Consider the following 17,340-nt stretch of genomic DNA (forward strand, 5'->3'; position numbering starts at 1 on the left):
GTTCTAATTAGGGGTAGGCTAGGGCTAAAATTCAGCCAGTTTGGAGAGGCCTTTCATCCAATCGCACAAAGTAGAATCAAAAGTGAAATTGTAATTTTAAAACCAAATAGCTCTATTATTTGGTTTTAGTTTTGTTGTTATTTTTTTTCAACCAACAAAACTACTGTGTGACAAAATCAGTCAACAAAAGATTATCAAACAAGCCACTTAAGTATCAAAGCAAAAGTCAAAGCAAACAACGTCCAATTCAAATGTTGGAATACAAAACCATTGGGAATTTTAGCAGAATAAGTATGCAAAAAATTAGACCAACTCAAATGGTTCTTTAAACACAAACTCATTACCAATTCAGTTACTATAACAAAAAAAAAAAAAACACTGTGTAAAATTGAAAAGAGACGCATGGGTGAGGATTTGGGACTAAACGAAGACAAATGGTGTCTCTGTGCTCCAGCCGTATGAAAAATTAAATTGGATCCGGAAGAAAAGCAAACAGTGGGAACACCAATAAGTGCGCCATTAGTGGTTTTGAAAATGGTCCACGAGACAAAATACGTTATTTGTTCAACTACATTCCCACATTATGAATACAAGAGCTGTATATTAATTCACCAACAAGTGCCAGAAACGTCTTGTGCTGGTTATGTTGCTATTTTACAGGTTTAAAAAGAAAAACATAAGATTAAAACAGTTCTAATCCTGTTAGCCTCGAGTCCTTGCTTTGTGTTGAACTGTTTGTGCACAAAAAGGGATTAACAGAAATAAAGTTTACGAGACAAAAGAGACACATTGACATGAGGTCAACAAAGTTTTAGACTTTTGGATTTCTTTTAGAGATGACCTTCAGAGAGGATGAAGCTTCACTCTGAAACAAATTACTGCCCGGACGCTGTCGGTCGTTGAATCATTTTGTATTTAGCAGAGAAGAGGCTGTGTGATGGAGACAGGAGATTAGGAGATGTTATAAGGGGCTTACGGCATGAATAATGAGAAAAATTCAATATTTAATATCTGTAGTGCCATCATGTGTGAAGCTAAATGAAAAGGATGGAAAATTTCCGATTACGTTCATTTGTTGCTGCTGAGGTGCCTTCTGTGTAGCGAAGGGGCAAGGTGGAACATCCATCATTCTTATTAGCATGGAAAGGATCGCTGTGACCTACTTTATTACTACAGCAACTTTATGAGAGAAGTCTGAGGATATATAGCCTTATGTATTTATGTATTCACATTCTTTATTATTAAAAGGATATGGAAATTAAATCTGAGCAGAGAGGGCTACGAGATAACACAAAGCCGAAGACGCTGGTGAAAAGACGAGGTGAGCACCTTATGTGATTAAACATATGTGGAACATCAGGGGGAAATAAGAAAATGCAAAGAAAACATAGATAATTTGAAAAATATTTAAGTATATTGATGGAGTCTGTATATATTGGGGTATAACTGGCTCTAGATGTAGTTGGTGTTCGTGCACAAATACAGGAAAAGCCTAATATATTCTCTGCTTTATTCAACTCCCCTGTCAGTTTAAGCAAACATTACTGTGGGCCTGGTTTCCTTGTGGTACCAGGAGGAAAATGAAACATTCCTCCTGTTGCTCAGTTGATTTTGTTAAAATAATGGCGTAACAGGCCATATCTGGTCCAGGCAACAGGAATTGTTTACTGTCACAGTAAACATTATATCAATTAATCGCATGATAAATTAAAACGAGTTCAATTATTTTCAATACTTTTTCAAAAAACTGGATGATAAAAGTCTTCAATCTGGTGTTTTGGTCTTAATTATCCCCTTTTTTGAAGGACAATTTAGTTTACAAAGACTTCATAATTGATTTTATTTGTTTTTTCTGCTGTTTATTTAGGATATTTAAAATGTCTCCCATTCCCAGTGTTAAATGTTCACTAAAATTTAACGTTTATTAATCTTTGAAAATGTGTTCTTGCATCATTATGGCTTTACCAATATATTGCTAGATAATGGTCTCAAAGCAGCGATATTATATTTTATCGCAATAACTTCTGGGACAATTTATCGTCCAGTAAAATTTGTTATTGTGACAAGCCCAATTATGACACACAAAAACAAAACGCAAAGACGCTTTTAGGTACGCGATGATTTGATGGTGAAAATATACGAAGGTTTTAGTAAAATTTTAGTCAAGAGAGCTGAACCTATTTTTTCGTCATGTAACTTGTACTTAAGTATAACGTGAATGTGTGGCTGTTTGTTTTTGAGTTAACCTTTGATGGACTTGCCGTCATGTGAGCACCAAACCCTCCCTCTGTCCCTGCATGGATAAACAGGTACAGATGATTTGTTGAAGGAGATTGGCTCACTTTGCCTGGCAGTAAATCTCTGCCTCCAAGGTAGGATTAAAACTCCTCTGACAAGCTCCTTTTACCGTCAGCATCATGCACTAATTGATTGGGATGTCATGAGCCAGTTCAAAAGCAGCACCAAGATCTTAAGGAGCTAAAACTACACAATCCCTGAGATCTATTCGAATAAGGTCACTACAAACTTTAACGTTTCAGTGTCAAAGAGACTAAAACAATCGCTTTATGTGCCGACACCAAAACAGCACGTTAAACTGTAACGCTGAATAATGTACAACCGCATTGCAAGCATTAAAAAAATAAGTTAAGTCCAAGATAAGATAAAAGATAACCGCTTGCTAAACTCAGCTGTACAAAATGCAGTTTCAAACCATGTGCTGCCTGCACATTAAGTCAACTCAGGTCCACTTAGGAACAAACTAAAAAGCGTAAAGAATTCACAGCTTAAAGTGAAGAACTGCCAAAGTAAGGAAGGACAGCTGAAAAATTTGAAAATTGCATAACTTATAGTGATTAAATATGTCACAACATTATCCTTTGGTGCGGGGGAGGGGGATAATCTCAGCCAGATCTACAGTATCTGGCTGTTCCTTTGTTTTGAAACGTTCTTCAACAATAATCTCGCATTTTTATGAGTCTTTCAGTTGCCATAGACAGGAACAAGTGCAAAAAGATAGGGTCTGCACATGAAATAGTCTACAGTGGACCAACTTTACATTTTCGATGAATCCATAAACAATCTTGTATAATATAAATTAAAGAAGAATTTGATTTGCCTTTTGAATTAATAAAGTATTTTTAAATAGAATTTTAGAAAATGCGGCCTTTGTTTTTATACGCAGTCAAAGACATGTTCCAGCGCTTAAATAGAAAGAATAATCATTTTTAGTCATCTGACTTCGCTTTTCATAGACTATGCTTCACCCGATCTCTGATGTGTGTCAATTTTTTTCCCCCCATAGCATTGTGTTTTGCTTGTAAATCATTGTTGGATTGTGTTTCCCATGACAACTCTCTGAATGACATGAAAACACAGTTTGACTTTAACGCACTGAGATCAACCCCCACCGCAGGCCTCTCATGATAATCAGTGTTTCGGAAGCAGCGTCTGCAAACACATTACTGGGAGACTGGTGCCCACAAGCTGGCTCTGCACAAATTGATCTTTTGCTGTCTTGGGGACGGAAATGGAGTTGAGAGCCCTGTACGCGGTGTCGGCCTGAGAAATATACGCTCAGAAACGTGGCATCATTTTATTAAACTGAAAGATAGAGTAAATTGTGGCTCAATTTACTTTGGACAGGTAATATAAATGAAAAGCAGTTTTCCCCCTCCGCTACATATAGCTCACCTCATGTTGTGCGCCTCTGCAGTACCACAACACACTGCATCTATTTCAGTAAGTAATTAACTCCACCTCATTCATCAGCTGCATAAACAAGCTGATACATCAGATTGTAGATTTATCATAATTACTACAAAGTAATGTGGCTGGAGCTAAAATAGGCGGAACATTTTCAGCTATCAGAACACACATTAGGTCTATAAAGCGCCAGCCCGTTCGCTGAGGGCGCCGGCGTGCGTCTGGGAGATTGTCGCCCCTGCAGGGCTCAGACTTCATATATTAGATGACGGATTTTTCTGCAGACCCACGTGTCAAGAGAATATGTCTTTCGGGGGCGCGGCAAAGAAATGAGCTGATGCATAAGGTGTGTGCCTCGCCGCAAATGAGAGCACTCAGTCATTGGCGGCTGAAGTTTCAACATACTCCACTTTTGAATCCTTACTGGCAGCAACACATTTATCACGCGGCGCTTTTCTTTAGTTTCCAAACAAAATGGAGACTAAATGGTGCAGGACTGTGGCCCTGCAGTTGGAGGTATATTCAGGATATCCAACATTTCTTCAGGGGATACTCCCCAGTATTCGTCCTGTAAATGTCAGATTAAGTTTTGTTTAACCTTCCTTCCAAAACTTGAAAGGGGACACACTGAACAATTCTCTCTTTATTATTTGTCCATTTATCAACTTTAGTGTCTTTCGTCACTACAGCTCTCACTCAATTCATCATAATTAATTGTTTAATATGTATTTTGATATCCCTAAGCCAAACACAAAGCACCAAAATATCACAGTGGCGAGCGTCCAAGGTATTCAGATAAGCCTCATGCACTGCAAAAACAAAATCTTACCAAGTATTTTTGGTCTAGTTTCTAGTGCAAATATTTTATTACACTGGGAATAGGACAAACTAACGTACAATCAAAGTTTTTATAGATATAGAGGCTTGTTTTAAGTAAATATTGATGAAAAAGTACTTGTTCTATTGCCAGATGAATTAACTTATAACATGGGAAAAACGTCTTGTTGTAAATTAAATAATCTGCCAATGGAACCAGCACTTTTTCATCAATGTTAAAGAATTATTTTACTTAAAATCAGCTGCTATATCTTGCCAATACATTTTGTCTTATTTCAAGTTTGCCTGTCAGATTGTGTGTTTTTGCAGTGTGGTGGTCTCACATATATGACAACAGAAATAAAAATAAATACATAACATAAAAAACAAAATGACAGGTGTTTAAAATAAATTCAAATCACCAGAGGAAAGCTTTTCTGTCATGCAATACCTTCAATAGAGCTAGATTCTGTGTTTCCTGCCATTGCATTACAGTCAAAGCTTGTTAATTCGAAGGCTTTTTGCTTCCCTCTCTGAATAGCTCGACACTTGAACTGAATAGAAACTTAAATTCTGATTGATGATTTAATCGGCCAATCATATTTCCTCCGCAATCAGTGGGCATTGTCTTCATCAGTCCAAGGTCTTCTTGCCTGCCGAACTGCAGTTATAATTTGAAATGCGGTCGCTGAACACTCCGATTAATATCAGAAGTATAAACCACCACAAATATAATTTTTTGAAAAGGTTTGGGTTGAATATGAGGATTATAAGATCCATATTTGTTTTAGGGAAGCAGCTTGGAAAGAATGAGCTTAACTCAAACTTTATAGTTTTGCTACTAGAAGACACAATGCAGACTCCAGCAGCTGTGTGGATCTGGAAAAGCTTTGATTCTGCACAGCGACATTAGAAGAACTATATATGAACCGAGTAGAAAAGCTCAGATATCACACAATAACAAACCTACCTAATTGTTCTTAACAAATATTCCAGAGAAGACACAAATAGTCATACAAAAGTTTTTGCTTTATTTTAAAAACCTTGACATAAAAAGTATTTGCACCCAACATGTCTTTTCAGAAGTCAAAGTTTCTTTTATTTCTTTTTAGATGTGATCCAGTTTTACTTTAAAGTGGTGTTATGCTTCTTGTGGGGAAAAAGAAAAGAAAGTCTTCTTTTCCAACTCAGGCTTTGTAATATTCAATCACTTGAAAGCATTCATAGACTATTTATTGAGCTTTCATCCTCAGACAGTAGGAAAAAAACACTAGAACAGTGTGAATTAAACACCCTTCATTTAATTATCTGGGCTGCGTCAAAAGCAACACCCACACATTTCATAGATTTTGCAGGTCTTCATCTTTCACAAAATGCGATAATTTTCCTTATGCTTGCAGCATCATGAAGCTGAAGGAAGCAAAAAAAAAAATCTAGAATGTTTTGTTGTGATCAAAACATTTATTTGATGAAAGTCCAGAAATAAAGTCTGAATGTTTCTAGCAGTCCACACACAACAAACGAAGGAGAAAAACTCTGCAAAATCCAACCCGCTACATAGGAGGTCGAAGTTTCCATCATAAGTTGCCATGGAGATAAACGCAGGTAACATGTGAACTGGGATTGTAATTTAAAAGGGAAAGCCCTGAAATTAATCTGAAGTTACCTCGCTAATCCTACTGTTTTACAAGGCACAGCTTTCATCAGACCAGCATGTTTTGCCCGATAAGAATAAAGGGAACTACATTATTGCACACACTCAATCTAGGATTTATGTTGCCCCTGTCATGACAGCTTCCCTTTATTTTAAAACCTACTGCAGATTGATGAATGATGACCATTTTTAACCCTGTGATCCCTCCAACATGCAATCCTCTCCACTGGACAGACAAAAAAAAGTATGATTTGGGTGGTGTGGGTTATGGAACGAAACATTGCTCATGAAACAATGACCTGTAAGGGCAGGCTCAAAGAGATTGGAAAAACGTAAAGATTTGACTATCGTATTGTCTGAAGCGGCACAAAAACCAGTTGTTTTTTTTTATCAGCGTGTTAAAAATCAATCAATAACACAAGCAAAAACGTGCCAAATCACAAAGAAAGCAGACTGGATGGCGAATCTTGTGGATGACATCAAGATAAACGAACAAAAACCCGTACATCAACACAACATACGGCTGGGAACACTCAGCTAGACTCAAATGACAAGCGTAACAAACCTATAAATATAAATACAATAGATTTATACATTCGATATGAAAGGCTTAGCATCCAGCGATTCTGTTTTGATATGCATGAACTGTTCCTTGCCTTGTTCCTTGTTCCTCGGCTATCAAGCGGGGTTAGCCCGATGCTACAATATGTGGTTACAGTCATGGTGTTAACAGATGGAGTGAGAGTTAAAGGACGAACAGAGGGTTTGCAGAAACAGAAAAGGAGAGATGATGAGAGATACACAAAAAAAATCAAAGATAACGCTGGAGGAAGAAGGAGGATTTGAAAGGCAAATAAAGCTGTGTCTAAAAAAAAAACACAGATAAAAGAGTAGGAATTGGACTTCAAGCAGCCCAGATAATCATCAAATTAAACAGAAACAGACACCGGAGTTCAAAGCTGGGCTGAGAGTGAATCCCCAAGATGAAGTTGTAAATTTGAAGTGGAAAGCAGGAAATTATTTAAGAAAAGGAACTAAAGACTCTGAACGCCAATAGAATGAGTCAGTTGCAGAAACCGATTAGACGGATACCAGGAAATAATTCATCTTCCATCTGGAGGAAACTAACGGTCTTTGCAGAAGATAGTGGAGATATTGTATTTGGAAACAAAAAACGCTATTTGAGACCTAATAAAACAGTCCACTGTGTAAGTACAGTGGATTGGAAAATAATTGATTATCCTTTTAAATAGTTCATTTTTATGTCACATTACAACTAGAACCTTCAAACTTCAACCTCTTCATCTGAAGTAACTTCATAGCAGCTGACAGAACGGCTGTTTTTTATGGTATGTTCACACGCATTCGGTCTTTAGACGGACCCGAGAAAGGAAATGCTTTTTATCTTGTGGGACACAAATGTGTTTTCTAATGGAGTTTTTGTCTAATTTAACTGTTTACACACATGGAAAGGCAAGACAAGAGATCTCACTGTCAGCTCAGTTAATCACGCACTATCAAAACAGCAGCATTTTGAGTCAAAGCAGTAAGCACGAGGTGATTAGATGTTGCTGAGAAAATGATGTTTGTCAATGCCGTACTAGATACACAAGCAAACATAAGAATATGTTTACTTGTAGACAGCTGAGATTAGATTCTGCTTCGATGCTAATGATTTGTGAGGGATCAATGCAAATTTGTAGCTCTGTTTGCAAGTATGCACTTGGGTTGGGAACTGGTCACTTGCTTACAAATTTCCATCTGCTGCTGCTGCTGCTGGAGGAGTCTATAGAATCGGAATATTTCCAGCAGCAACGGTGACAAAGTTGAACATTTTTGATCAAATTGAAAAGTGGGCTTGTGAGAGTGTGCGAGTTGGTTGGACCAAAGTCAGTGACGTTTGGAAACAGGAATGATCAGAGCCTTTTAAAACGCATCAGTTAAGTGAATATCACTTAGTGTGTGTGGGGGGGTGTGTTCAGAGAAATGACAGAACTGGAAGGACGATTCGCCGCGGTGCCCTGCGTATGAAATGCTTTCACATAAAGTGCTTTTCATTTATTGTGATAAAAAGTATTGATCAGCACAGGTTTATAGTCATTTTAATTCTCTTGTAATTCCGTCAATATCTCTCCGCTCGCCTCGTTCCCACACGTCCTCCTCCTTTCATCCCTCCTTGGTTTTTCTATGCATTTAAAACTCTCAAGTCTTTTCTGCTGGGACTGTATATCAAACCTCGCTTCGTGATCGATCTCAGATAAACACATTATGTTCCATCGAAGGTACAAAATACGATTCTTACCTCTGCATAATGACGCGCTGCGCGGGCAAAAAGACAAAGAAGCCGATAAAAAACAAAGCACAGTTGTTCGCCGAAGCCTGCCATTTTTACCTAAGAAACCAGGACAAGTTAATGGTGCACATAATAATTTCACATTTCTTTTTTTTTTTTTTTTTTTGTGCCATCCAAGGCAATCCGATATACAAGGTGATGCAGATTAATTACTAAACATGAGGCTTTAAAGGTTAGCCAAGACGTGGAGGACCTCGATCCTCAAAGCCAGCTGGAACCTTGGAGTCAGATCAAAAGCTTACTAGTTGCAAAATAGAGAAAATAAAAAAAATAAAAAAACAGACGGATTTACCCCAGCAACATCAGGTCCACAAATACACAGAAAATGAACCCAGCGCTAGTTTGTGTGTACGCAGTGCGTGCCAGTTTGTGTTCTCAAACAAATGTGATCATTTGACAGCACAATAACGTTTCCTGGAGCGAAATTTTAAGATGGATTAAAAAAAAGAAAAGAAAAGAAATCGGAGTGCGGGAGCCCTTTACTTTACAGAGCGGCTGTGTGTTTGCAGAAGCTGTGTGTGCGTGCTGTTTCGGTTGATTTGGGAGCTGCGGGGCCGCTGCCTTGTTTCATCAGTCTGCATCCAAATATTGTTTGATCCCCGTCCAAGGCTGAGAGCTTCACTTTCAGCAGTGAGTAGAGGGGGGTTCGCATTCCCCTGACCCTCAAGGTCATTGAGCGCATAGCGCAAATCTAACACACGAGAATTAGACATTTTAAAGTCACACCTTTCAGACTGCTTTTAGATGAAGCTGAAGTATTTATTAGTGAAATAGCAGTTGCAAAAAATTTAAAAGCACAACCTAGTCTTTGCCAGTGGTGGATCATGCACAGTGATGAGCTTAAATTTTCAAGATTGATCTGTATGATCTTAACTCACAATTCCTCAGTGGCCTAATCTCCCCTCACACCCCAGCTGCTGCTGCCCTTCAGTCTCTGGATATGGCCACATTCTCATTCATGTATATGTCTGGCTGGAGTCAGATACTGAATATTAGATGCAAGTTCAGCTGCAGACTTATCTAAAAAAAAAAAAAAAATGTTTGGAATTAAACCTAAGGTTCTCCGAGGCCCACACCAGCCAATATTTCATGCCCTTGCTGAAGGAGCTAAACTGGAGCCTCAGGAAAATATATCAGGGGGCAGTGGCAGAGGTAAAGAGAAAAAAAAAAGTAAAAATGATTAATTTTGGAGGTGAAGTTCAACTTCAAATAAAGTCTTCTAAAAGAAAATATGGCGATACTCAAGTTGATGCATCTGCATGTACCGTACAGTGTAGCTACAATCTGGTGTTTATGTTTTACAGATTTGATAAAATGCTACAGTTAACTATAAAATCAGAGAGAAATTTTAAAAAAGAAAGAAAAATAGGAGCAAAACGGACTCAAAGAGTCCACACTGACATGGATAACTCTGTCTTTCTATATTTTGCTTCAGTTTGTAACTGTTTATTAACTTTCAGCCACCACCCCTCACCCCCAATGTAGTCTTACTGCTTTTTTTTCAGTCTCACCTTTGAGACAAAATTTCCTTCTTAAAGGCGTGGATTTTATTTAGACAGAAAATGTTTCAGCTTATCTGATGCCTTTTCTAAGTACAAAGCAAAGGCAGAAATCGGAGACAGTTTTTCTTTTGCTTCCCTTTTACATTCACCCCGGTTCTCTAATTCCCAATTTGCTGCTTTGCTGAGGCATTAAGAGCTTAGAAGAAACTGATACATTACTGTGTGCAAACACCTCACTCCGACATAACGGGATTGATGCGACGTTACCGTTTTAACCCATCATTATGGAAGCATAAAAGAAAGTCAAATGTCAAACCAGCAACATGTTTTATTAAAAGGTATATACAGTGCCATAATTTTATAATTACCATCTAGAAAAGAAAACGAATTTCTTCAGTAAAAAGTTATTCAGACCAATCACACTCTGTCTAGAAAAACTGAGTTTCCCTCCTTTGGCACCAACATCTGCCATCAAGCGATTGGGATATCTGGCAATGACTCTTGACTGTTCGCCAATTAGACAGTTGAAAAAACAAAAATGGCATCAGACAGTCTGAAAATAATCAAACTGCCATTTTGAAGGCATCCGTTCCTCAACAAACCTCAATAAACGACAACCATTATCCAGAACTGGGGGGGGGAAAGGCCTGGAACAGTGGGCAACCCTCTCAGGATGCCAAAACACTGCAGGCCTCACATGGTGGTTAGAGTTGGTCTTAATGACTTAAGACATTAGCAAACCAAAAAATAGCACAAAGACCCCTCTCGCAATATAGTAAAAGTATTTTTTTGCTATATTTCAAATGATGTGCGCCAAATTATAACATGCAAGAAAGTAGAAGACCTGTGGAGAAAGAGCATGATAGTGACAATCAAACATTGTGGGAATGTTATGGTTTGGTGTTACTGCTTCATCTGCTGTAAATGAATAAGCCATGGAATCTGCTCGGTGGTCCAGACAGCCCAAAATGGGGAATGTTTGTGACTTTAAGCTTAAGCTTAAAGCACTTGGCATAACTAATTAAAACTTTCATGTCATTTCAGGACAGCAAATCCATTTATACTCTTCACATATGTCTCAGGACGTATGAGACATATGTGAAGAGGGCGTTTGTTTAAACACCTGATTGTGAATTTCTTTCGATCACTATCTAAATTGAAAATACCTAAAGTTACCTGCCATTTATCCCTTGGCTTCACTCAATACATAATTATATAAAACCATAAATCATGTGTTCACCTTCAAACCCTTGCAAAAGTATTTTCTTGTAGTTGAGAAATAGGGGGGAAAAAATACAGTCGAAACTTCATTGAACTGAGAAATCTCACACAGCGATGGCTCCTGTTATCTACGAAGAAGTTTGAAATGCTCATTAAAGGTTCTGAGTAGAAGGCGACAGTACTTTTCTTTCTTCCTGTCTTAGCCAAGATTACATTAAGCCGATTAACGTCCAAAGGTTTGCAGTGAGATTACTTACAAAGATCTCTATCGTTCTCATTTCACCCCCGTTCTGAAATCACTAGACTGGCTCCCAGTTTAATTTAGGATTTAATTTAAAAGCTGTCTCCTTTTTTAGCGAGGCCTCAGATGATCCCGGTCTACATTTCATCAGCGAACAGACAGCATTAACGCCTTTCATCCCCGCTTTGCCTGTTAGATTTAATGAGTGAGGCCTGTTAGTATCTGTACCTCATGACTGCGAACATGAGAAGACTATATTTACAGTTCACCGTTGTGTCCCCTAGCACAGGTCAACAACTCACAGACTATTTGAATGTGGAAAAACTCTGAAATACATTCGCTTTTATATATTTAATTTTAATTTGCCAGAAAGCAAAAGGACCTTGGATTTTAAAGCAACGTGACGCCTGGCAAAACGTTCAGACTTTCAAAGACATAACTCGCGCTTGCATCTTACATTTGATTTTAGAAATACATGTTGAACACCATTTCTATTTTTTTCAATAAACAGAAAAATCCTTACTGACATTACATCAGTCAAACTGTGCTTGTAGTTGCGTGTTTCCACTAGTATTCTGGTGAAGCCGGGATTACAAGAGCACACATAAAAATAAAATGGATTCTTTATTCTCAAAAAGAGCTATTTTCTCTGTGTTGCAAAAATGAAAAATATTCAAAATATGGAGTGAAAATAGTTTTTTTCTTACATATAATACTAGTATAAAACTCCTAGCCAGCAACGGTTTAAACAAAATGGCGCATTAACAGCACTATTAGCACTGGATACCTAGCGACGCAGGTTCACAAAAAACTGAAGTACAACTGTATAACAAACGGCAGTGGCATCTCTATAGCAACACTATCTTCGTACACGGAAAATAATACAGAAATTGATTACCGAAAATCTGGATTCTTCGGTCATGTGGCCATAAAGTCGTCTTATCCCACAGGTCTCGGCTCAAATGTGTCCTTCTCTTCCATTTTACCAGTCAGAACACCAGAATAGGTAAACTTGACGTTTTTTCAACTTCTGGTAATTTTAGACCTCTCTGTAACAACAGCACCACATGCTGACAAAAACTAGAATTACAAACACTACGTGAAATAAAAGCAACACAGGGTTTACAAAATATATATTAACAGATACCCATTTTTCACATGGTTACAATGATGATTCATGTAAGTGTTTTAGGTCGACTAGCTTGTCATTACTCTAATGTTCAAGTTTCTCAGACTTTGAATAATTTCAACAGATTGATATTATTTCCAATCAGAAAAAAACTTCCCTCCACTCATAGTAAGAATTGACTTAGTCAGGGTTACTTGCTGATTAACAACTCTCTAAGGATAACCCCTCCACCTTTGAGATATATGTCACTGTTACGGATTCCAGCCAGTAAAGATATTTTGTTGCAAAGTATCAAACAAGAAACAATAACATTTAGCTCACAATACAAAACGTAGCTATTGGTTTTGACCTTCCTATTGGACCAATATGGAGAGCATAAGGGTGAAGTGTGGTCACATGGTTAAGACATTTGCTTTCGCATACACCCTTCAAGGTCCACAAATCACACCAAACAGAGCTCCAGTGAAACCGTTCTCACTGCACTATTAGACATTTAGAACTGTACAATAAATAGAGCAATTATGGCGGAGAGGAACAACTATTACAAGTTCGGAGGAGGAAGAAATAGTTTTATTTTCCATGTTATCTGAAACTAATAAAAGAAGAAGGTGTATGTGGGATGTTCGCCTGCTGATTTGGACCAGAACCTAGCAGGGTAGTTCTATGTTTTTGTCCCAACAGTGCATATTTTCTCACAGCCTCAGACCATTTCTCCTCAAAGCTAGCCATATTGCTCTCCGGCCTCTGGAAGTTGAGTAGTCAGCATTGGTCTGCCAGCGCTTTTCCATATAAACAAACACACCCATGAAATTCTGACCAATCACACGATAGTTTCAGATGCGTGGGAAAAAGAGTTTGCCAGGGGAGGCTGTGACACGTACGGATAGACGATGTGAGGCTGGAGAGCGAAATGCCGCAATTTCATCAAACAGATTTTGACACTTTGGCCCGACCATTCAGAACCCTTCAGCCTGCTGATCCAGGCTAATATCAGATTTAATATCAGAATCTAAAGCACTTTGATCAAAAACACAAACTTAAGATTCTGAAAGCAGCATCCAAAAAGGGACACTTTTAAACACTTGGATTTCTTTCTCGGGGATTCATTATGGCAACCACAACGCATGGCCAACTCAAGTCTTAAAATCCAGAGACAATTATTCTACATTATATATGCACCTTCTTGCCACATGAGATGGAGTGTGTTGCTAGACCCCCCGCGCTCCCGATATTAATTATGTCATCCATTTATCTAATTGCTAAGCTCCGATATTCAATAACGCAGCTTGTTTACCACCAGCTGCTCCAAAGTTGCCACAAGGTGACCCTGCTGATGGCAGCTCTCTGCGATTCTCAGGGGCGCCATGGCGGTAATGCCAGAGAGCGGGTTTATGTAAAGACGAGAGAGAGAGAGACAGAGAAGGAAAGATGGTGCTCCTTCCCCGTTTCCAGCTGCTCTTATTTGTTGCAGGCTGAAACAAGGCCAGCTGTGAGAGGAAGGATGTAATTTAAGCACCTGCTGTGGATTGAGCACCTTTTTTGTCTCTTCTATCATCATCATCTCTTCTCTCCTATTATTACTGCTCTCTCTTTTTTTCCTGTGTTTTTTATTATTATTATTATTATTCCCCCACCTTCTCCTGCAACAATTCCCGAACCATGGGCTGAAAGATACATACCCTCGTTTGTAGCAGAGCCAGAGTAAATAGAAACAGTGATTCCACAGTGTTTGCCATACATATTTCCCGCTTGGGTCCGTGGGGAAGAAAGGGAGAGGGGAAATGTTTGAAACGGCAAGCCCTTTGCTGATGAAATGTATTCTCCAAAACTTTCTCTTTTCACTCGGATGTGCAGGCAAAGACACAGAGTGTGTAGCTGCGGAAGGCCTAAGTGAATGAAATGGGGAGAGTGCTGGAGTGCAAACACTCGCAGGGTAATATTGAGAACGTGGGCGTTATGAAAGCCAGATTACATGTGACAGGGGTATTACGGAAGGAAACTGACAGAAGAGCAAAGAGCATGAAATAATTAGGCCATGAGTGTGTCTTTTTCATTTTCGTCTTTGTGCTTGAGCATGGGAAGAGTGCGTTCATGTAGTCGACGATCCCGCATCTGTGCATCCCTGTCGACGCGTCTGTGTGCATGCCTGAAGGACAATCTGTCACAAAGATCAGCATTTGTAGAGTGGCTTCTTCTAAATATATTATCATTTCAACAACTGGAACAGGAAAAAAAGAAAATTTATGTTGTCTTAGATTCCAGGGCTTCAAAATATAATGAAAAACATCAGCTAAATGAACTATTACGTTCTATTTTTTTGTCCAGAAACTAATTAATAAGGCTTTTTTTTGTATAGTGAAAACTTGAATTAATATTAATTGGAAAAACCGGTAAATCTGGATATTTGCAGCTTTGTAAGTGATACAAAAAAAGTGGTGATCAACCTCAAGCACACTGTGCAAAGTGCCAGGTGACCTCTGTGAAAGGCATAAATAAATTTGCTTTCCTGAATCGTCAAAAATTTCCTATATTGCAAAAATGCTTGAGCTAAAGGTCACGACAAAACCCTTTCAGATTTTCTGGTGGTGAGCAGATTTCATGGTCCCATCAATTACGGTAATTTGTCCTAACGCAGCAAAAGACCCCATAACCCACACACTGCCAGGGCCAGCAGAATATTTGATAGTGTGATAGTCTTTCTAAAATGATGTATTATACATATTATAGTTTTACGTCAGATGTAAGAGGATGGACATTTTCCACAAACTTCAGTTTCTTAAAAGTCTTGTTACGTTGGCTTAGTTGCAGTCAGGGGAGGGTAGGCGAGGTTCTGTCTCAACCGTCACGGCAAGTAAAATACAAAAAGAAAAAAAAATACAACCAAAAAAAAATCCATTTGTCCACTTGACTGTTCTATAAATATGTTTGTCGTTTGGTTTCAAAATTTGTATGGACAAACTTTATGAATTTATTCATTGCCTGTTCAGATATGGGTGAAGGATGAGGTGTGCCTCATCTCTGGTGGTGCAGTGTTACTCACTGAACAGCGGTTTGCATGTCTATTGCTGTCTTTAGTTGTACTGCTAAAATATATTTGATTACACATGTACTACACAAGTTCCATACTTTGGAATGTATTTAGAGAATGTATTTACTTTTTCTGATCGGCCATAAGTTTTTCAAAGAACATGTGCAGCGTGAAGCGAGACGTGCCGAATGGAACGGTCTTGAAAGTTCAATATTTGGAAGCGAGGCCAACACGGACTGAAAGGCTTTGTTCGCTGCCTCCTCCGCTGCCATTGCCAAACTACGACGGCAAAGTGCGGCAAACTACAGTCCTAAAACAGCGGAGAAATTGCCGTCATCGTTTAAAATCTCCCTTGTGTTGGCTGATTCAACAGGAGAAATCCCAGACGGAGTACTAAAGGCAGATAACGTTTGAGCAGAATTGCGTAGGAAGGCAATGACCAGACTTATGGCCGGTAATTGATGAAAGCATGATACTTATAAAAAATGTTTCAGTTAAGGTCAAAACATTAGAAACATTAGTCACTACTTTGAGTTGAACATCTGCGCTTGTGCCTCACCAGTCATGAACCTCACCGCATGTCACTGCTAAGTGTCCTTCACTCAGTAACAGTCTCCACACCAAAGAGAAAGAGATTTATTTTAAACACAATGGATTTTTCAAAAACTTTTTCACCAACAAATCACTGGTCAGGTCAGACTAAGCTGCAAGTTGATTCATCTCTGCTGATGCTCCAGCTGCTTCTTAATTTGATGGTCCACAGTGCAAAAAAACCCGAAAAAAATCTTAGCTAGGCAGCCGGAAAATAAGAGTTTTAATGGATTTCATGACAATGTTCCATTTTTCAGACCATTTTACACACGCCTATTTCAGTTCCAGTCAACAAGTATGAAAAATAAATGATTAGGTTAATGCATCATCTCTGCCAGACAGCACCCATCTGTGCTTCACAGGGTAAGTGAGTCTGTCAGTGTAGGCTGGTGCGCCTGTTTTTCAGCAAGAGCAAGAAAAAAGAAAGCGCAAAAGAACAATCCGCTATGGTGCACACAGCTTGAGTGTGTATTTCTTTTTTTTTTTTTTATTGCCTTTTCTTTAACAGGAAATATAGTCTGGGTGCTGCTGGGTGTAAGTTGTGTCATTAAAAGTTTCGCAGGCACACTGGATAGCTGTCAGAGCCCATGCCAATTAGTGCCACTTTAGGTGTCAGTCTGGTGGGCAGGAGAGACGAAACAGGCGGGTAGGCTGAGAGGAGCACCAGGAGAACCCTGCTGACTGAGCCTTCCTGCTCAGCTGAGCATCCTGCAAAGCGTCGGCTTGATTTGACGCAAATGGATGAGGAGGCTTTTGTTTCACTCGCAGGGCAATTTCCATTCCCTTTCATCCATACCTGTGCGTCTGAGAGGGGGGGAGATAACCCCACCGTGTCGGTGCCGCTCCCAGGGTTTCAGCTGCTGGCATCTTCCACGAGCTTTTCAGTTAGACTGAGTCAAAAACAATCAGGCACCTGACTCAAAGTACACAGTGGTGTGGCTTTGGACTTCAAATAAATTACTGTTAAAAAAACAACTATAATTGGTTGTGTCATTCATTTTAGTTTAATAAACAAAAACAATAATTTGTTTTTTTGGTTTTTCATGAATTTGTTGCAGAGTCTTAGGAAGCAGTTTTAGAAGACTGCTCTAATTTGGTCT

Source organism: Xiphophorus couchianus, chromosome 8 (genome assembly GCF_001444195.1).
Source record: "Xiphophorus couchianus chromosome 8, X_couchianus-1.0, whole genome shotgun sequence".
Lineage (NCBI taxonomy): Eukaryota > Metazoa > Chordata > Actinopteri > Cyprinodontiformes > Poeciliidae > Xiphophorus > Xiphophorus couchianus.